Here is a 23,332-nt window from a genome sequence, read left to right as displayed (position 1 = left end):
TCATTTCAGAATATTTATTCGCTGGCTTGGCGCAAGCCATTGTAATATACATTTTGTCCGCAACCACGACTGCAATGTTCATAATGGTTAAAAAAGCATAGTCTTCATAACCAGTCCCACTACAATCCCATTTACCACCTAAGTGCTGGCCTTGTGGTAAAACATGAGCCTTGCATTCGGGGGGTATCAGATTTGATCCCTGGTGCTGCCGAGTGCTCTCCGGGTTTAAACGGGCACAAGGTTTCCCGTGGCCTGATGTTGGCCCTTCCGGGCTGAAATGCTTGGCAAAACGGTAATAGACCACAAAAGGGCCACACGGCCACACATGGGTTTCTTCCGAACTAGGCTAACTTGTTGTCGGAGATGAACAAAATCCTCTCCCATGTCATTCCAGTTAATGCGGCTATTTGCCGCATGCTTACGTTTGATCCCAGCAAGCTTCTTGATCACAACTGCCCACCCAAAGTTTTGCCTGTTCTGAATAAAGATAGTACAGTATATTATGCAGTTCTCCAGTTACCGAGCTCTCTGCCAAACCATGTCACCGTGAACAATAATATTACCACTCGTCAAGAATGTAACACTGGACCTATTGCAGGTTCGCAGAGTTCCTTCACATATACCTGAAATTTAACACAGTCAGAGAAATACAGAACTGGACATCAGTGCTTCTTCGCAGTAAGGTTGCTAGACATCAGAGAACCATATCGGTGAGAATGGTATTTCGGCTCGAGATTGCAAGACAGCTCCTGTAATATAATACATAAGCGTATATTCAAACTCAATAAGTGAAAATAATTAAATGTGGCAAAGGTTATTTTGCTGAATGACAAAATAGACCTGATAGTTATATTTCAACTTTCTCGAGTTCTGGTAGCACTAGTTGTTGTTTGTTCTGCTTTCGAATCAATAGATTAAACGCGTGGTATAAACGTTTTATACTTCTCATCTTACCGTCATCGCAAATTAAACTTTAACAGCGATCGATGCTTTTTTTATTAAATTTTATTTTAGGAATTGTTAAGGAGCACACAGTCCAATTAGAGAATTAAGAGACGTTATGAATTATGGCGATGCGATGGTTTAATGAAAGCGGGACTAGTGTGAACAGCCTGCTCCGCGTGACTGCCAGTTTCATCTATCGTTTATTTCGTAAAACTAAAGGCATCAACGAGCGATCGAAAAAGTCACGCAATAGAATCACAGGTGATGAAGCGCAAGATAGGACAAGTTTGACATGATGGTAGATTAAAAATTAGTGTAGAAGTGCTTTCGGCCTTGATGAACGAGGTAAGCGTACCAATCTTGACCTACGCAATTAGCTTCTGACCAATAGAAGGCAATGTCCTAGGTCCTTGAACGCATCTAGCGGCAAGAGTGGGGGTTCTGTGTGGATAGCGCTTGAGTAGTTAACAAGGCCTGGGTCATGTGCGGTGACCTTAATCAGTAGCCTGTCGTAATCGTCAATCGTCGCGCGCTTTGGCCGGCAGGCGAAAAGCGGCGAGTCAAGGCTACGTAGCGTAAGCTAGAGCATTGCCGCAAGGCGCCAAACACAAGAAGTCTACTAAGATCTCTTAGAATAGCGAATTATAGAGCTTAGAATAACGATGATATTGATGAACTACCAGCATCTCCACATAATATTAGTGGCGACGAGCCGAGAGAGGAAACCAGATATTCGGTGACTAGACAATTTATGGGCCCTGGTTTATATATCGCGAGCTCTCCGTCGTGACACAACCAGCCTCTTCTTTCTTAGGCCAATCTCAATATGCGTACATATTAGCACGTTAGTCTGCGATGAGGTTTAGGGTCCCAAGAGATGATGGTATGGGTACGCCGTAGTATAAAACAACGATATTAGTTTGGACGACCTGTGAGGGGAGTATTTATGGTTCTCTGACGTAGCATAGTACTTACAGCGCTTAAGGGCATGCATCTAACTTTTATGAAATGCCGCCGCAGCAGGGATGATTGAAATCGTACCCGACTGGGGCTTCGTAAAACCGCGTAGCAACAGTGTTATGCTGTTGTTGCTTGGTGTTGGATTTAATGGGCTCACTAGCAGCAATTTACTAAAACTAGAAAATACGTAGAGGCAATACTCTCTCTCACGAAAAAACTTTGTGCTAGCTTCATTAGCAGCGACCATATCGTCGATTCAGAATGATGCTTCTCAAGCTCCTCCCCTCCCCACCTCTTCCTCCCCATCCTTCCAATTCAGCGAACGCAAGCGCGTAAGGAAAAGTGTAGAAAACGTGTTGCAACGATGCCTCAATGCGGTTCGTTCCGCCGGCGTTATTTCGAAGCGTCCGATAAAAGGGAGCATCCAGGATGTCCCAGTACTGTCTTCGGGGAGGGAGCACGCGCGGCTTGTGCCGCCTTAATCAGATCTGAGCGACCACCAGGGGCACTTTTTAAAACTAATTTGTAAAGTACAGGCCGCATGAAATCATTTAAAATTTCACTCGATTGCCCAGAGAGATCACCTCTGTGAAATTTCTTCTATTTGAATGTTACTGCAAGCAACGTTTCAGGTGGCGTTTATAGCGAACAGTCATGCCGAATTGAAAATCACACATCTTTGCTTGTGATAGGTAATTATGCCAGGAGATAACGACAGATATACTATGTGACAGGTTCATGTGTCGTCTTTCACCTGTCTCTGTCTATCAAGTAGCGCAGTATTCCCCAGCACTATTATGTGAGTGCTCTTAATGTAGGGTTAAAGACTTTCGGTTTGTTGTGCTCGGACCTACCTCCAGTTTTTTTCAACTGACAGCGAGATCCTCTGTCCGATGCAAATGAAATCAAAGACCCTCAACATTTATCACAATGCGTAGTTCCGGCACTCGGGAGTACCTGGCTTATGCTTCAAATTCGGACGGTAGTCTTTAGCCCTTCTATTTTTTAGCTTCTAGTCCTCGCATTTCTCTACCTCAGTACAAAGCACCGAAACCGAACACTACAGTCTAGGTCGCCTCCCTGTTTTCTTTCTTCTTAATTCTCTCCTCCTCTCTCTATTTGTGAGATAAAAAGCACAGTACAGTTTACCATTGCGTATTATAAGTTCTCAATCCACTAGTCTGTATGAAACATTTTAATTTGAATTGTTGCTTTCGCTTAAGGAAGTAAGAAATGCGCCGCATTCTTAAGGGGCAAGGCACAACAGCATATTGATGCACCTCCTGGAACGGAAGACAAGCCTAAAGGTCTCGACGCATTGTAAGTGTTTATGCGCTTGAAAATTTGATTTGCATATTCAGCGCTTGCGCCACTTTCAAAGTTTCAAGTTTCGAACTTTGCTTCTCGTGCGCTAAGTCAATAAAAGTTACTGCGCAAGTGCGCGTTATTAGGTTACTGCCCGCATTTCCAGCTTTTCTCGTGGTGAGGCATCTCGTACAGCCTTTGAAAAGCACTCACTGTGCACGCAAGAACATTTTACGTTTCTGAACTAAACCTTGCTTAAGGAAATAAACTTTGTTGAATAGACTACGCGAAGTTCTGCTCTTTGTTCCTGTCTTTTATTTCCTTTGAAATTCTGCTCCTCGCTTGTTTTAAACAGTTCATTTGATGACAGGCACCAAAATATGTTTTGAAAAAAAAATGCTCTAAATTCACACTGCCATTGAGAGCAGAGAAAATAACAACGAAACGCCTACATTCACGTGTTATTTATTTAACATCCCTAACGCCTAACATCGCAAAGCTGGCTTTGATGTCACTTTTACTGCCCATGATTATCTTTCAAGTGCGCTTACCTACACTTATAGACGAAGAATATAAAAGTAGTTGAAGCACCAGCATCTAGTAGATTAAGCCACAACACCAGGTTGAATTCACAAAAAAAACAAATAAAAAGACAAGTGTGCTTAAAGACAAGAAACAACTTTTCACTGCTTCGTGAATCATGAATGCTTACAAGCACAAATTAAAATGGTTTAGTTTGTCTAAGAAAACCTTGAGTGGGGTCGTATGGGTGGCTAAATGAAGCTTTTCAGTTTCTACACGAGACTAGAGACCCAAATTACATTTTAAAATGTAATTTCATCATGTAGTAAATACGGAAAACGAACGATATTGTTACATATTTTTCGGACAGCTCCTATAGTGCAGTATTCCTCTCATATAAACATGTTTGGTTTCGTTTGGGGGGTTTAACGTCCCAAAGCGACTCAGGCTATGATAAACGCCGTCGTGGAAAACTCCGGAAATTTTGACCACATAAAGTTTTTTATCGCCGCTGACAGCGCACACCACACGAGCGCCTTGCTTTTCGCCTCCGCCTAAAAGCGGCCGCCGAGGCCGGGATTCGATCCAGCGTCCTTGGGAACAGTATTCGAGCGCCGTAACCACTGCACCACCCCCGTGGGGTCATATGAACATGTGTTATATTTCTGTTGTAAACAAAGCTTTGGCGTATTTTTTTTATGATTGCTTTGGTTTTAATGCAGCGCCATTAATTACTGCTGTCCGGTGGACCACTTCTTTGTAACAGGAATGTTCTAGAAGATAATCGCACCTATTCAACTTTCCTATGAACTTTGAATTTCACTAAAGGATTATCCAAATGAATTCATCGATTGGTGGGTACATGGAGAGAATAGGGCAATGGTCATCATTATGTTCTGCATATATCGCACATTTTGAGCTCGTGTGCTTGTTCAAGGAATAAGACGTTTTATTGGACACTAAATCTGTCTTAGTTATTTCATGCATACTGTCTGGAACAATTTGACTTTTTGCTCCAAACGTCTCGTGTTAAATGCTAGAAATGATTGTGCAATGCGAACTGAAAGGTTACATGACATACGTGAATGAAATGTGCAATGAAAATATAGCCCCAGCCACTGCAAATATTGAAGGGGGGGGGGGGGGGGGGGGGGGCTTTCCAAGGTTTATTTTATCTGCAGGCTGTAATAATATAAATCTGTATTCACCTCGTCCCTTCACTCTCGCATGCATTACACAATTCGGTACTCTTAGGCGGTATGTAGGGCAGGCTGTAATAATATAAATCTGTATTCACCTCGTGCCTTCACTCTCGCATGAATTACACAATTCGGTACTCTTAGGCGGTATGTAGGGCCGAATGTGTTTCGAATAGTTCTTTGTCTATTATACTAAAATTACCAAAACGAAAACATTATGACTCATAAACTGCCCTACAGTCACCAATTTGCAACGACGGTTGATTCAAAGGATCTCAAGGACTAAATGCTGTTAAACGGATGGCGTGTACAAAGCTAAGCACCAAGAAAAAAAGGCTGGTGTATCGCAATTATCTGAAAACGTCAGCCTTAAAAACGGCTGTTGAAGATTACTCTTTATTAATTCTACACAAAATTGTCGCAGCTGCTTTATCACATCCACGTTTTGGTTGCATTGTGTTCCCAAAGCTATGTGAATATTAATCTGCTGATGTCTGCAATCGTATCTTTCTTTATATCTGTATGTTTCGAGGCAGCGCGTTTGTAAAGTGGAAGACGTATAGAAATGGTCATTATAAATGCACAAATGATCCCAGTGTTTTTTTTTTATATTTTGAAAGTGATATAAAGGAAGCAGCAATTTGATGCTCATAAGCAAAAGGTCGCAAGGCCATTTTGAAAAAAAAAAAAAATGTTTTTTATCCCGCTTGCAAATTGCATTGGTTTGCCCCTGACCAATCAAATTTTATATTGGGGACATTTCTGTTCTAGGAGAATTGAAGGGATTGGAAGTTTTATTTTTAAAGTCATTGTGTAGAGCCTGAAGAATATATAGCTTCTAAACAGCAGATATTTATGTAGAGAGATATTTTGTGTACGGAGACTCCTAAAATGCGAACAAACACGCAGTCTTTTCAATATACTTTGTTGGGCGAGTTGATACTTATTCATAATTATTAATATAAACAGCGCGAACACGAAAACAAAGGACAAGATAAAAGAAAGCCACAGTACAAGCGCTGACTCATAACTATGCCTTTCGTTTTCTTCATGTTTGTTTTTTCTGGGCCTTGGAGTAAAGGGCTTAGGCATAGTTGTGAGTCAGCGCTTGTACTGTGGCTTTCTTTTATCTTGTCCTTTGTCTTCGTGTTCGCGCTGTTTATATTAATAATTACGCGGTCATTTGTCGAAGTTCAACTGAACCCTTCATTATGTTTAGAGCGAGCCGATACCCATACATTCTACGTCCTTACGGGCCCATATTTTCGGATGTAAGTCCGCTGAACGTACTTTCGATACTTCATGTCTATAAAACATATGAAGATGCTGCATGAAATCTTTTCTGTCATGATCGTCGCTTTGAACTTTGCCACTGTCTGGGCGAAGAAGTAGTGCTGCCCCTGTGGCGCAGTTAGTGCCCTCATATGGTGCCTATGCAGTTTTATAGTAATGAAAGCTCTCCAAATAGCCTTTTTGTATATGTCAGGTTGGCGCTAAAAGCAATATTTCTCTTTAGATTGATAAAACTAAAAATTAAACGTGAAACCTGAAGGAAAGCAGTATTAAGACAGTCCTTCGACAAAGCACTCGTACCTAAATTTTGAAGCATGTCTACGACTTCGGCCCAGATAATTAAAATGAATTATAAATGACTCTGCCAATAGTGTGCGAACTGGGAGGCCTCACTTAGGAAAGCGAAGTTGACTTTCACTGAAAAAACAACAGTGCTATGATTTTTTACGACCAAGAAAAAAACAATCAGTTAATACTATTTAACTGAACTTTATCCAAAACACTTCAGTGCAGCGGTTGAATGGCGCTGCGGGAAAGTGTCCGCTGGGTTTACCGGAAACTGAAATCTTGAATTTGGTCAGAAAGCGCGTGAAAATATTATTTCGTGAAATAAAGGCACATGCCATAAAAATGATTGATAAAGCAGTTTTTCTATGGCTAAAATTACTTAAAACATTTAAGGCAAGAAAAGAGAAGAGTCTCTAAAGAATCACCGATTATGAACGACTAACAAAATATGAAGGCATTGAGTATTCAGTGAAAGCGCGGGCTTGTTATTACCGTCGTCCGTCGATATATAACGACGGGTACGTATGGTGCGATAAATAGGCTTGAATTTGAAGGTAATAAAGCAATAAGGTTTTCGTGTATTTCACTAGAGGTCTTTATAGTTAGGCTTCGTTTATATTATAAACTCTTTGCGATGTCATTATTGGTAATAGCAACATATGACACCGTGATAAAAAAGTGCGGAAAATCATTCAAAAGGCCCATGCGTATGGGTCTTCACGGATGTATTGGTGAAAGAAGAGTTGGGAAATACGTCATCTGCTGGCAAGATTGATGTATGCAAAATGCGTAAATTTGACAAAATATTTTCGTGAGGGCTATAAAAAGGAATTCGCGACATTGCGAGAAGATGTTTATACCACAACATAACTTCCCTATTCGCAAAGCAAACCAAGGTTTAAAAGTGACTGCTTTAATATTGATCCATCGAATTATCAGAGGGGATATTTTTCAATGTTGAAGTTATACTTTGGCGACGCAGCACTTGTAACGGTTCGCTCCATTTTTATTTGCAAATTATGCGTTCTCTTCTTGAACCCATCCAAGAGTGAAAGAAAAGCTAGAAAAATTAAAAGCGAATTGAACAGCGCAAGCAAACTTAAGCAGAAATGAAAACCCTGTTCAAAATCCTCAGAAAGAAGTATCATGGAGGATATCAAGTAGTTTATGACAATTGAGATATTTTATAAATAATTTGGCTGAATTACGCTACAAAGTAGCGGAGGGCACGTATGCTACTTTGTAGCTGTGGCGTAGAGGTAGAACATCCGCCTCGTATGCAAGAGCACCATGGTTCAAAACCCGGTGGCGCACTATGTCTCATTGGATTAGAAAAAAATCCGAATATTGATAATATTGCATAAACAGGTTTGGGGTGTAACCTGATGCCGGTGTACACCACCCCAGTAACGCTTTTCCTCACTAAAACAGAATTTGGCAGCCCAGGTGTAGCAATTGGCTGCTACCTCCTATGAGCATTCCAACAAACCCCTGTCTCTTACTCTCTTTTGGCTGCGGACCAACTGACCACGGCGGCAGTCAGACCTGTAACGCAGCAAAGGGCGCTAAGAATCTCTGGCTCTGGACAGGCCGCCATTGGAAACTGACATTGGCAACCTTTATTGCTAAGAGACTAGCTAGTGAGGCTTTAGCAGCGTTCGTCGAGGAATTAGCAAGCACACAATGGGATGTCATATGGCTTAGTGCGGCTAGGAGTCCAAATGAGGTATTTACTCTATTGAAGTCCGAGATATATATTTTGTTTTCAGAGTTAACCGCAGAGATGAGAACTAGGAGTATGGTTCCGTGTCAATAAGGATATAGCTGGTAATATAGGTGACTTTTATAGCAATAATCAGAGTGACAAGCATCGTAATTAGGCTTAATGCGTGCTATAAATTAGAGATTGTGCAGTTCTACGCACCTGCATGTAGTCATGATGACCAGGCAGTTGAAAGCTTCTACGAATACGTAGAATTTGCAATGCGGAAGGTAAAGACGAAGTTTAATGTACTAATGGGCGACTTCAATGCCAAGGAAAGGAAAAAGCAGGCTAGGAACCAGGCAGTGGGTTGCTATGGCATTGGTCTAGAAATAGCAAGGAGAGTTACCAGTGGAGGTTTCACACCGGAATAAATTAACGATTATGAATACCTTCTTCAGCAAACGGTAGAACTCGAAGTGAACATTGAAGATACCTAACGGGGAGAATAAAAACAAAATTGACTTCATACTGTGTTCTAACCCTGGCACTATGCAGGATTTAAAGGTAATTGGAAACGTTCGACGCAGTGGACCACAGGGTGGTAAGGTCCCGAATTATTCTAGATATGAACAGGGAACGAATCAGATTAGTAAGGAAAAGATTAGTTCGCCAACCAATAACCTGTGAGGGAAAAGGCAGAAGAATTCAGGATCTCGCTACACGATAGATATTCAGCATTAACAGAGGATGATGACCTTACTTCAGATGCGATGAACAATACCTTCAGAGATATCATTACTCAGTGCGCGGTAGAAGTAATCGATAGGATAGCTAGAGAGGATACTGATTACTAGAGGTCGCTAATACTTGAGAGTACGAACTGTGCACCGCATGTGTTCATTTTACTTTGTGCCATACTGAGAAGACAGTTCTTTCACAACAGCAATGATTAGGTCTTCTGGTTTTGTATAGGCTTGCAGCGTAGGAATGCTAGCAGGGGAATGGAGCTGTGTACCTGACAAATGAAAGGGTGGCTAATATAATGCGACTTCAGACATTGAACAAATATTATCCCTTCAGCAGTAGCAGGTAGAGATTGTAGCTTACTTCATATACTGATGCAACACAGCTTCCATGCCAGGCACGTGTCGGCCCAACCTTGGTTGCATGTGATTGCGCCTTGCGCAATCAGGAATCTCCTGATGCTTTCCCAGAAGCCTTTTGACGCGGGAACCACTTGATGGGAACTTGCATATTTATCCATCACCTTATTACGTAGCTTCGGAAGTATCTAGCTATATCAGAAGGGGTTGCCATAGACCGTAACGGAACTTTAGGGGCGCAATATTCGATTTCCGGAGCGGAAACGGCACTGCTATATGCGATAAACGCGGCGAGCCGAGTCACCATGTCTCATTTCCGTCCTCTCGAGCAAGATAGAATAAATATACGGTAGCATGTATTGCGATAATCAGAACCCGGTTGCATGCATTGGCTTATATAAAGGACATTCGTTCTTATGTGTTTTTTTTTTTTGAAGATGATGTAAATGTCAAGGCCAGCTAAAGGTAATGCGCCAGGGCAGGGAATTTGTAATCGTAGCACTAAGGAAACGCGGCAGATTGTTCATACGGGAAAAGAAAGAAGATTATTTTTCTACCAATTACCAACTGTTCAAATTTATTGGCCCTTCAAACTGCAATAAAGTATGTTTTAGTATGTGTGCTTTCATCTAAAATGCTAGCTACGTCGACATATAGACGCCTTCCGCCATTGTAGTTGTAAATATCATGGCGAGAAACAGGAGCGGTAATGATTAAAAGAATGCGGTGAGATATTTGACTTACCTCTTAAGCGTGCCTGAATGATTGCAGGATTTATTCAGGACGAATGTTTCTTTCACTACAAAATTTTTACAAAGCTGTATAACTTTGTGTTGTAGCCGTATGACTGAGCTTTGGTGGACATCATTGAGTAATCACTGCCTTATTACAAATCTAGTCGACCTTAGAGGATTCCCCTAAATATCCGACCAACATCGTTCCCAATACGAGTTATTGATTAATTCGCTCTCGCCCTACCATCTGCTCTGCTGACCATCCTGGTTAGCTCAGCTGGTAGAGCGACTGCCCCGGAAAGGCGGTGGTCCCGGTTTCAATCCCCGGATCGGGACGAATTTTTCTATAACTACGATGTTTCTCACATAAGCTGTATAGCATTCTTTTGTAGCCATACGGCTGCGCTTGGGTGGATGTCAATGATTAATTACTGTCTTGAATCTGCTACACCTTGGGTGATTTCTTTAATATCTGACCAGAAGTATTCATTATTCTGTAGACAGGGTAATATAAAATATAACTTAAGCTCTCTAATATGCTGCGTACTGCAAGATGTTCTCGTACACGCTAAAACCTGTTCCTAATAAAGTTAGCTTCACGTAGTTTGACGCGCATGTGTAATGTACAATTGGATATTATCAGCATTATCATCATTGTGAATATAGCCACTGAAGGACAAGGCCTCTCTATTTTCCTCCAATTAACCTGGTCCTGTGCTAGCTGCATCCACTTGGCTCCTGCGAATTCCCTAACCTCATCCACTCATCTAATTTTCTGCCGCCACCTGTTAGGATTACCTTCGCTTGGAATTAAATTGGCTACTCTTAGAGACCATCGGTTATAATCTCTTGGCACTAAATGTCCTGCCTATGTCCATTTATTCGTCTATATTTCAACTAGAATGTCAGTAACTAGAGTTTTTTCTCTGCACGATTCTTATCACTTAACGTTACACCGAGAACGTTATGTTCCATAGCCCTCTGCTTTGTCCTCAACTTAAGAAGAACCGTTTTCATTAACCTCCATGCTTCATTCACATACACAAGTAGCGATAGGATGCAACTGCTATACACTTTCCTCCTGAGTGATTGCGGTAAGCTGTTAGTAATAATGTTTGAATACGATCGAAATGTGCTTCATCCCAACCTTATTTTCCTAGTCATTTCCCTTTCGTGCTTCGGATCTGCGGTCACTACCTGTTCTAATGAGATATGTCAGCCTACCAGTTCAAGTGCTTCGCTAACTATATTAAGCTATCTTATACAACGTCCCAGTTTTAAATGAAGCGAAATTCCTTCTATTCAGTTGAAAACATTACTCGCAGAACACTATCGAACACAATACCCACAGCCAATGTGTCACAAAGGTAGCCAAAAAGGCTGGCAAAGTAGTACTCAATCAAACTTCGGATGTGAAGGGGTAATATAACCAAGGACGCAAGTAACCTCGATCTAACGCTGTGTAGAACTACAGACACTATAACAGTTATGTTTACATGGGCAACAAGCTCATTATTCTTGTGAGTGCCAAACAAGGTTTCAGTGTGGTTCACTCAGGCTTCGCATCGGATCACTGAGAACTTATAGAAGGAAATATATTGTGCTTCGATGTTCCCCTGCGTATGTTTGAGTCGTCAGTAATGTAATATTGTGATTAAATTGCCGGACGGGTAAGAAAGTTTTCTATTCGACTGCTTAAACAAATATCATGACACCTAACCTAACCCGTGGACAAATTCAGCTGCAAAATTAAAACTGAGGCGAAGAGAAAGCGGATAGCGATTTATACGCCAAACTAAGGGAATACACAACGTATATATAGCATGGAGGCTAGCGGCGCTGTTCAACCGACACCGAGAAAAATAACTAGCGCTCGGAATACCTTGGCTTAAATTATGTAGAGATTAAGGCCGAATAAGAAGCGCCGTCAAAGGGGAACCGCTTCTAGCCTTTTGATTCTTTCGATAAAAAATTAACAGCACGTTTCTGGCACAGCACGTCGGCGGAGGGACCACGCCATAGAAATGCACGGCTGTGGACCTCGCTGGGAAGGCAACAGTTCCGTGCAATTTGCGGCTGTGGAAATAAATGACTTGATTTCCAAATTTAGTTAGGAGAGTGGACGAGGGAAATAAAAACTTGAATGGGCTTTTTGCCGAAAGGTGTTTTTTTTTTGAGCTGAATAAATCTTGTTTTTTCGCTCTCTTAATTCTAACATTTTATTTGCACCGCTGTTCAGAACGCATTAGGGATCAATGTTTCATAATCAAGGATAGGGTGAACAATGTCATTGTGCTCCCTTTTGTTGATTAGGAGATTGAACAGGTTGTTAAATACAATGCGATGACAAGATGGCTGTCACAGATTAGTCCAAACGGAAAGCACCGCAGGGACAATGCGCGGTGTCTATGCACAAGTACTGACTGCTTTGTATGAGCGAACTTCGGGAACTTAATTTAGAAATAGGAAACCTTATCATAAAACAGAATGCAGTATGTTGCTTTAAGCTTTCAACCGTTTGCGATCATAAAAACTTATCTCGAATTATAATCCTGGGGTGCGCTGTTATTGTGATATAAAAATGTATTTATTAGTGACGCTGCTAGAGTTGATTACACGCATAAAAAAATCCCCAAGAACAATGAATTAGCATCTAGAATCGTAAGTAAAGTATCCGAATCGGCAAGAACGGTAAACGTTTGCGAAGCACTTTTTGGTTAGTGTCAAACGTTGCGAGCTTCGTGGAACATAAGGCCAGTAAACTGAAATTAGATGGTGGGCGTTTCTGGAAGTTACAAAAGACGGAGGCTCTTCGCGAATAAACCCTGAGTCACAAAAACCTCGTACAGATTTGTCATACTAAACTCATACTGAACTCGTATAAGTCTCATATAATCTCATACATGTATACATCATTCAACATATGAGAAATATATGAGATTGCATGAGACTTGTAGAGTTTAGTATTAAAAATTTTTATGAGGTTATTGGGACTCATGCAGTGTTTTCGCTCGAAAAGAACCAATGTATGCTACTTATTCGTTTAGGTGTTGTCTACTCTTTCTGCGTTGCTAGCATTGAAGACAATTTGCCACAAGTGCGGTTTTTGATCCTGGCAATTTCGCAGCAGTGTTAAAGCGAGAATGGTGGTTATAAGAGAAAACTTGAAAGATATTGTGGCAAAGAAGAAGATCGGCAGTGGCGCGAGAGGAGCCTCCGCGCTATGCCAGTCATTAAATCACCGTTCATACTGTCGCCATGTTGTGCCATCTGTTTGCTTGTCACCACGTAACATTTTGGTTGGAGGTGCGGCATACGTCATCCCCATTCTCGCCTTGGAGCATCGACGCCATCTGTAAGCCGGAACCATCGACCGACAGCCCTGGAACATCGCCGAGCAGCTTCGGCCCAGCCCTTTCTGCCCAGACCCGACCAACTACCACCGTCCAGCTCCCAGCCCGGATCTGAAGACAAGGAGAACAGACAGACCAACCAGACCCAAGACCAAGGACCCGAAAGACCCGAATGACCCAAACGAACGGGACATGTACACGTAATTCCCGCTCACCATCTCGTTGCAGCCTCGAGCCATCGGTCCCATGGACTCTGCTGACGGATGATTGAAAAGCTTCAGGGGAGGCGGATCACTCAAGCATCATCGTATTCATCGTCATCGTGGTGGAAAGCGCATCATTGTCTTCTATCTTTTCTTGAACATTTACACATTTACATCACCATCGACTTCAACGAATCTGTCGGGACGACCGCATGGTGGCCCCGGTAAGTGTTGTGAAGAAGAAGATCGGCAGTGGCACGAGAGGAGCCCTCGCGCTAGGCCAGACAGTGAATCACCGTTCATACTGGCGCCATCTTGTACCATCTTTTTGCTTGTTCCAAGGGTATTTCCTGGTCTAGTGAAGAAAGGTTGCAGTGATTGAACAGCATATTGTAAACACCGAACGCAATATGAGCAAATAAAATTTTAATGATGGCAGTAGCCCCAACGATATTCAATTTTGCTAGAAGAAAAAAAAGGAATGGCTGCGCTAATGCCCCAGAGTATTATATCAGAGTGAGTTTTGCATAAGCTTCATTGCTCTTAAACAGGCAAATGAAAAATTGAAAAATATATATTATATATTGCACTGATTTCTCTTAGCTGTTGAAATGCAAATGACGTGCACTGGAACATGTCACAATTGTGAAGCTTCTGTTTCTACAAGCACCACTCGTTCGTAGGGCGTTTCATTTTCTCGAACTACTCTCATATTAATGGCACTTCAAAGACTGCGTTGCTTCTGCATAAGGGTCTCATTTGCTCAAGCAGCGCTCGTGTCCTAGACCTCGGTTCAAAGATGGCGTTCTTGTTGTCTGTGTGCCAACTGCTTGCGTGTGCCACCTCTAATGGCTACGTGTGTGCAATCTGCCGGACTCTGGTGTGTATGTCTGTGTTACGCGCCGTGCTTTTATCCGGCACTTCTGATGATATGCAATAAAAAGCGAGAAACAGTGACAGTTAGATACGCGTCGTGTTCGGCTGTGACGATGGCATAATATGCTAGTACTATGGTCAATGAAAGTAATGTGTTCTAGAAGCAACGAGACACAGACTGACTGGTGAGATATTAATTTCTTTTGATGTCACATAGACGCTCGCATACAGAACGCCCCCTCAACGGGGCGAGTTTTAAGCGCAAGAAGCAACTCCTAGTATTTGCGCACATTTGCTTTAATCTGTAGTTTCCGTGGATACACCAGATGAGCAAATGAATGAAATGCTGTAGCGAATGAGTGCAACCCCAGCTCAGTCACTCCTACCAGATTATGTTGCCGTATTCGAGCGGTTATTCCTTGTCGGCGCGTTCAGCATTGTGGATAATTTATTGAGCCGCATTCTGTGTTGTCTTCTTGTAAATAATCTGATCAATTCCTGCAAGAAATGTATAGCCAAAAACTATACAGTTGCAGACTGGAACGGCCTTCCGGACAACATTGTTCTCATCACTTGCACACCACAGTTCATCGATAGTGTCAAAACTTTCCTGTTATTGTGATTATGTATTTTTGCTCTTGCCACCCCTTATGTAACACCCCTTTTTAGGGGCCTTTAAGGTAATAAAATGAAATGAAATGAAATGAATACATTTCTATATTCAAGCCTACGTCGGTGAGACTCCGCATTTGGAATAAAATACTTACGCTAAAAAGTAACTGCTCTGACGCCGACGTGGTACACAGCGGTTATTCCGTCTAGTTCCCTCTTCTCCCATCTTTCCGAAATATATTCTCAACACGTGTCAATGTTCCCATGGTTTGTGAAATGGCTGCGATGGCCACAGTTCATTGGTTCGCACTGTCGTATTGTCAATAGTGTCTTCCCAACAGAGTGACAGCTCCGAAAGTGGCCTCTGCTTCTGGACACCCTTGTCGGTTGACAAGCAATGACATGAGTCTAGAGTGAATGGCCGGTCCCTCGGCTACCTCTTTCAGCTCATTACTCATTATTGGTTCGTATTCCTGCTGTCTATCTTCGATATAGACTAAAACCAGATCGGCAGCTGCAAATAGGGCAGTGCAGCTTCATGGCCTAGCGGGGTGTCGTTTTATACCATGTTTGCGTCCGTCTCGTTGTTTGTCGTAATGACAACTCAGAAAAGGGAGAACTACGACAACCAGTAAACACAATTTGAGGTAAAAGAAACATTATGCTGATCACTATATAAGGAAATTTCTTTCGGCATAAAATCATCGAAATGAGCCTTCTATGACGCTTACGATAAGTCAGACTAGGGGGAGTTCTCATTGTATTTAATATAAAGGCAGAATGCAAACGTTACGAGGTATCCTATTCCCCTCAGAGAAAGTTTAAGCATCTAAATGTTTGGAGAACGATACGTATAGTCTAAAGAAGAGTATACATTGTTCATTTCGCGTGTAGAATCTGGTTAATACAATTGAATGATTGACAGAGGGCTGGAATTAGTCACGGTAGGAGGGGTGGACAAGTTAACATGGCAAGCATCAATGCACTTTGTTGTGAGCTTGTTGCTGATGCTGTCAAGACCATTTATAATGTGGGTGTAGAAATTTTGTGAAGACCAGCCATAAAAGGTTTCATCAAACCTATAACCATCCTGTGGTGCGTGTTATTTTAGCAATTTTATTAGCCTAAGGACTGAAACGAATGGCAGACTGTGTCGACCCACAGAAACAACACTGAATGCTTTGGCTTTTCAGTTTTTCCTCCTTTTCGTATCTATTGGAATCATATGAGAGTACTAGAAGAGCAAATTTAGGTGTCGCTAATGCGCTACCCCAATATTGTGCATGCTAAATGAAAAGTTAGAGAGCATGGACATAAATTATTTTTTCAGTTCCACAAAACTTCAATATATAGTGCAGTTTTTGTGTGTATTTATTTTAGCAGCGGAGTGCTTTGGATGTCCGCGGATAGAAATTTAGCTTAAACCGTACGTCTTGAGAACGTCTTTTAAGGATGCTCTTCAAGATGTATAAAAACTCCGACCTTAAACTTATTCTGAACGTAAACAATTTTTTTTTTTGATGTCATTACTTTTCATTTACATTTTCAAGTTCTGCACTACGCACCGAGTTTCCGCACAAGCACAAAAACGAGGAACACTAAATTTTTCAGAGAAAAGATGACTGCTTTCTTTGTTTAAAAAATATAACTGGAAGACACTCGAAAGCTGCCCATCCTTCTGCAGCGGAGTTGCGAAGTTCGATCCCATCACAGGCCATCCTAGCGAAGCAATTTTGTCGAAAGCGCACGTCGGCTGAAACAAGTGTGTAATCGAGGTACACCGTTATACACGCTATACACTCATGTACTAAACGAAGTTTTGAAACGCTTTAAGCCTCTCCAAAACCTTCGCAATAATATGAAAAGGATAAAGAATTGGGGATTGCACCGACAACACTGTTTGCTTCGAAGTGCTTGGCGCTAAACGGGCGGGACCGGGAGCCATTTCTACGAGATACACCTTGTACATGTTCTCATATCTTTTTCGTGAACGTCTTTTTTCTTAGCGGCTTATTTCGTTCGCTGTTCCTAGAAAAGCTGTCACGTTTGCGCGATCCTATATCTCAACGCTCACACATAAAACTTCGCTTTTGAAGTAGTCATTGCTTGCTGTTTCGATGAAGCTTTTTGGGGCGCTCTTTGGACGAACATTGGTGGCTACCAGCAAATATTTATTTACTATTTTTCGCCATGCAGATCTATAAGTGCTGGCTTTGAAAACGCCTTTAAATATCGAGACGGACGAAGACACGACTATATTTGGAAAAAGAAAACGGTTATTCCAAACTTTTCCCCTGTGAAGAGTTGCAGAAACGTAAAAGTTTGAAAAAGGACATCACAGAATCTACTCCCATTGAGGGGATCAGAAACTTTCAGTAATCCTACTATTTCATCAAAAGCTGAAGCTAATTTGCTCAAAATGAACCTCGCATGGTTGCACAGAACGATATTTGGTGGATTGTACTAAACGTGACACAACGCTCAAAATGTGCGTTTTCCTTTCCCGCTGAATAAAAAAATTATGTACTAACACGCATCAAAATATTTGGTTGCGGTTGACTAAGTTGAGGAACACCTTTGCCCTAATCCACGATCAGTGCGACATATTGCAATCTGAGAACCGAAAAACTTCAGGATTGCGCTGCACACGCACAGCGCACATTGCGAAGGATATGCTGCAGATGCACACAAATATTGTCATATCATCGGAAAGGACGACAAAATAACACTGGACTGAGGAAGCCGTTCGGCTGCAAACATGCTTGATTTAATCAATGCCTTGCACAAAAATCGTGAGGTCAAGATGTGCCATCGAATACGCATCAATAAAGTCGTTCATGATGACACGCGATATGTGAGTAACGTCCAAATATTGAGAATGCAGGATTTTCAAGGCACTTTTCCCGCGCATTACGACAGCTTCTTTGAGGTAGCTTTTGTAAACACACTTCTCTTGTCTGTTTTGATTAAGATATTGCTTCGAAGCTGGTTCCTCTAAATATTAATTTTAGGTTTACCAAATTCTATTGTGGTGATCGTCTGTTCCCCGTACCTGCCTCTGCAAAGCCAGACAAAAAAAGCCTACCATAAACAGCCTCTGAGGCGGACATTACTTTCTGCCCTTGTTGCCAGGTTGTCACGGGCTTAGGGCTGAGAACATGACTGTTGTACAGAGGACAGAATTTCTTATCCGTCATGGCCGGGAGAGGCTATGGGTGACAAGAAGGCTGGCTTAGCAACTTCTAGTCGGTACGTGGGACGCATATTTTCTATGGGAGGCATATATCAATCTTCTATACGTTGACACGTCGCGTAAAACAAGGTAATCACTCAGAGCCGCCAATGTGAGCTACCAATTACCACCTGCCAAAGGTGTGGTTTTAGCTTTCGTCCACAACATCGAAGCTGACAATGGCGCCGTCGACTTTGGTTCGGTACAGTGACTACGTCTGTCGCTTTAAATCTGCATACCCTGACAACATTTTGAAGCGAAAGTCTAATTACGAGTTCTCGGACAAATACCAGCGGGAGCTGACAATTTACCTTCAAGACTCCTGGCAACAAAGCTAGTGTATAAGCAAAAATTCCTTTCTACTGGAAATCAAACCACAATCCTTGAAAACACAAGCCGAGTGCACAAACCACTATTCCTTGCCGTGCTCCTAAGAAACATATCTTAATTCTCCTTGTCTAGGGTGATAATGATCGTAGTAATGATAGCGATGGTGCATTTAGCTGATAAAGATGACAGTAGTGTTAGTGATGATAGAGATTAACGAGAATTGAAACCAAGCTTAACGAAGCTTTCGCATCCCCTGTGTATAGTAAGGTTAAAGCATGGCAGTTTTTTTTACTTGTCAGTTCGACAGCCAAAATTTATGTTTTAAATATATATATTAGCAGACCAGTGGCCTGTTGCAGCAGAAATTGTAAATGTTAGCTATTGAATGTTCATAGAATTTCTGGAGTATTTCGTCGGGCCACAGCCACTTTGCAGCGACCTAAAGCCTCAACTGATATGCTATGTCTGTCGACAGTTCTCAGTTCAGAACGTGAGCTTTTTAGCAGTAAATTGCTCAGCTACTGCACGTATAACTATATCAGAGTCATCAAAGGTTAACGAAAGGCTCCTGTTCATATTCTGCTAAAGGCCTAACTGGGCGATAAATATCACGCTAAAAATAGCAAAAATTCAGCAGTTGACCTGTTTTCACCAAATATGTACACCTTTTGGGCTAAGTCTACGAGTTGGCGGGCGGCATTGGAAAAAGTAGGGTTGTAATTATACCCCCCTAGAACTTCCTTATTTCAAGATACAGTGAAAACTTTTATTCTCTCTTGTCTAGTATTACCAGCCTAAAGACTCTACTACAAGGCGAAATGCAAGAACGGGAAACTGAACACCTTTCCCAAGGCTCCAGGCTTCGCTTTGAACGGAGACAAGCACACGTGCCTTGGTACTGGCGCGTGCGTAAACCCTCTTCAGTAGGTCACAGTCATTATAGGCTGCCTTCGAAAATTCCCTTCTATGCACTGAAGACATGTGCGCAACTTTCCTGGTATAAAACTGCAGCACAAAGATTTTAAAGAAAGACAAAGCTAGGCGTTTATAAAATGCATTTGCATATTCTCCAGCACGCATGAAGAACGAACCATAAGTCCGTGACAAGAATATCGCCTAAAGTAGCGTCGTTAAAACCTAAGTGTGCTTTCAAGGACTCCACGTGGGGAGGTTTTTCTCTATTTTCTCATCGTCTATAGAATGTGCTAAGAGTACGAGTAAGACGAAGGAAGAACATTATGTTTTTATTGGGTTTTTTTTCTTTGATATGTGTTTGGCAACGGCCGCGAAAAAATGATAGCTATTGTAAAGAGTGTTAAAGAACTCAAAGGTATTTAGAGGCTGCACATTATGTGCTCTTTGTTTTGTTGTTGTAATGAATGATTAGACATAAAGAGAGTGTAATTTATTTTGCTAGCCCCAAAGCATTGTAGCTGATGTTACTCTTTGTGTAGCGTGTATGTCTTATAAGATTAGGTGAATAAAGGTCAGCTCATCTAGGATGCTATGGTTTGTATGGTAGATAAAAGTAGTTCAGTAAAATGTTTCTGAACATTGATTGCACTATTTGCCCTGCTGAGTTCATTAGAAAAGTAATGCCAACCGTTTTGGCTGTTCATATATTTTGTTAAACCTTAGGAAGAAACATTTATCAGGGACCACCAGCCGCAGTTAATAAAAAGATCTTTACGGCTTTGTACACAGCACACACAAGGTTTTGAAACCCGAAACTGGCACGCAGCCGTCATGCAATCATTTTAGATTAGGTATATTTCTGTGCTCTTTTCGCATGCATTAAAAAAGCTAAAAATAACTGGCGAAGTTGATTGAATGAAAGCAATAATATGAGTGTTTTGGGCATGACGGCTTTAGGCGGCGGTGGAAGAAACAGCTGCAGTCAGCAGGATGCACATCTTTAAATGTAACATTTTAATATCTACTTTAAACTGGAGAGCCAGAATTAAAAATACCTCTAATTGAATCCAACCTTTCGAATCACGAAATCTCTGCCACAAAGTGTTGGATAAGAATATTTTCGGAAGATGTAAATTGGAGCCTCCATTACACGCCGCTCCGAAATGTAGTCAAGACGTACAGGACAAATTACAGTAATCTAATGCTTGAGGAAATAGACCGCGGTTATTGAATTCCTTTGATGGAATTAAATGCATATCGAAACAATGAGTCACCTAGATTTTAAGATTTCTTTATATGATAGGCTTTAGATTGTTGGTGCTGTATGTTGCAATAGATATCTTTCTTGATGTCGGTTATAAATTTCTGCATGATTGGGTTTTTAGCACAGATATCCTGCTTACCTCTCAGATTTGATTACCTCTTCAAGTTATACTTCTATGCGTATGGTTCATATTGGGCTTTTTAGTGATGCCACTTGTAAAGAGGTTTGGGCCCTCTCACGCTGAAATATCGCAGCTGTCATATTGACCTCCTCGATTATTTAAAATGGAATTCCAAAAATAAGGTTTCGGTATATCCCGCCCGCTTGTATTAGTTTTTTCATCCCAGGTAGCCCACATAACTTCATATACAATTTTCAACATCCTTGTCTGTTGTTTAACGCGAAGCAGTGTATGGGCTGCTCATCTCGCAATGAACTGAGTAGTGAATGCTCGCAAGCACCAATTAGGCTGCACTTGTGGTATGCATAATGAGTTTATTACTATAAATACGATATGTAGACGCGTCCCACAGTCCCAAGCATACCTCAAGACCAAAATTTGTGCCGCTGCTTTTATTTCGCTAGTGTGGGTGATTGAAATGAGGTATTTCATGCATACCAAATTGTCCTGACTGTTTCTGTTTTTTTCGTAGACAGAGATTTGCAATGTTTCATACCTAGACGCTTTTCTATACGCTTACATTCGAAATGTAAGTTACAGTAAATTTTGGGATATAATTTAAACAAAGTGCAAGAGCACTCGCACAGGTGTCATGTGGCCAATTTTAATCTGGAAACAGGAGTGGGTTTTGCAATCATGAATTCAGGGTCAGTATTTCGAGTTCACGTCGCGTTCAGAAGTGTCGTTATCTAAATAACTTGCAGTCACAGGATTGGTAGAAACTCTGGAACCGGATTTCCCTTCCGGTTCCAGAGTTAATTTTCACCTGTCAGACGACTTGCGGTCAGGGTGATAGCGACACTTCTAGAAACGAGGCAAACTCATTCAAAACGCCGTGACAGATACGTTTACGCAATTTGTTCATGTGGATGGCAACACATGGCCTTTAATATTCATTTATATTTAAGGACAGGCTCAAACAGCTCAAATAAACCGATCATGTTTATTTTCTGGTACTAGGGGCCGCAACATTTCGAGAAACTCTGTTCCTTGAAGGACAAAGGCACGCTTTAATAGAACCTCTGAACATGTAATATGCACGGAATACTGAACGTACAAAATACGCCTTCGGGTGCTGGTTACAGTGTTTTTTCGGTTTCCTTGTTGATAATATTCGTTTCTGCGAGCAATTACATCATGAGGATTAACACAGCATTGTTCGCGTCCAAGAATTTTGAACCGTGCTTTTATTTTAGTATAAGGCAGTGCTCAGTTTACCAAAATGCTTTATGAAAGACTGAATATTACGAGAGCCTGTAAGAGGTTTTGGCATTATCAAGGACAATGCCGATTTGAAAACTTATAAGGAGGGATCGTATTCAGTTTTGGCGGCCTTAAATAAATTTTCAAATGCAGTGTTGCGGTGAAGACTAAAATAAAACGCTGTTAAAAATGTTAGTGAAATATGACCATTGTCTAAGGACACTATAACTGTTTGCTAATGCCACCTTTAACAAAAAGTAAGCATTAGATATCAAAGTGAATTAGTTTTATTAGCTTTAAACACAAGCACCTGTAAATTAGTTTAAAACACCCTTAATTATCAGGGCTCTATGGCATATACGCTGATTTTGCTCATACATACGCGATTCAGACTGTTCATAAAACTACTCATGCATTCTCGCAACGTACACAGTAAACGGAGTGTTACACGCATGCTATCATGACTGCTACATCTATTGCGAACTTTTTATCTTTTTTTAGCATCCAAAAAAAGACTTGGTTGTGCATGAAGGATGGTGTCTTTTTTTTTTTACTTAGTCGAAAGCATAATGGTATTCTCTAGAGGAGAGAGGTTCTGCGGACAGCTTCATACATCTACTTTGTTTACTGCAGCGTGACATTTTTATAGACTTCTAGAAAGCTTTGTTATATCCTCAAATAAGACATATGTATTCGACGACGTTTTGAAGTGTACTAATGTATAAAATGACAATATTTTTGTTGTTCTTCGCCAACTCGAATAAAACTCATCCCTGCCATCCGATCAATCGTCAACGAACAGAGCAATATATTGGACTTCCCCACTCGCATCTCATTTGCGACAACAAAATCTTCGAAAACGTTCACTGTCTATGCTTTACATTTAGAAACCATTATTCCGACCGTAGTAAATTACATCTAAGAGCAATAAACGCAGTTTCTTTTTTTTTTTTCTTGAACGACGATTCCAAGGGTGAGAGCATTGACTTCAGGCCTACTTGAGTGGAATTTGCAAACAATGAAGCTCATTTCAGAACTTTTCCGCTTGAAAACCTGGGTTACAAATATTGCTTGAGTGTTTCGAAAAAAGAAATGCCTACATTAGAATG

The sequence above is a fragment of the Amblyomma maculatum genome, chromosome 8 (genome assembly GCF_055883805.1).
Source record: "Amblyomma maculatum isolate TAMU_Amacu chromosome 8, ASM5588380v1, whole genome shotgun sequence".
NCBI classification, from domain to species: domain Eukaryota; kingdom Metazoa; phylum Arthropoda; class Arachnida; order Ixodida; family Ixodidae; genus Amblyomma; species Amblyomma maculatum.
This window is presented reverse-complemented; position numbering follows the sequence as displayed.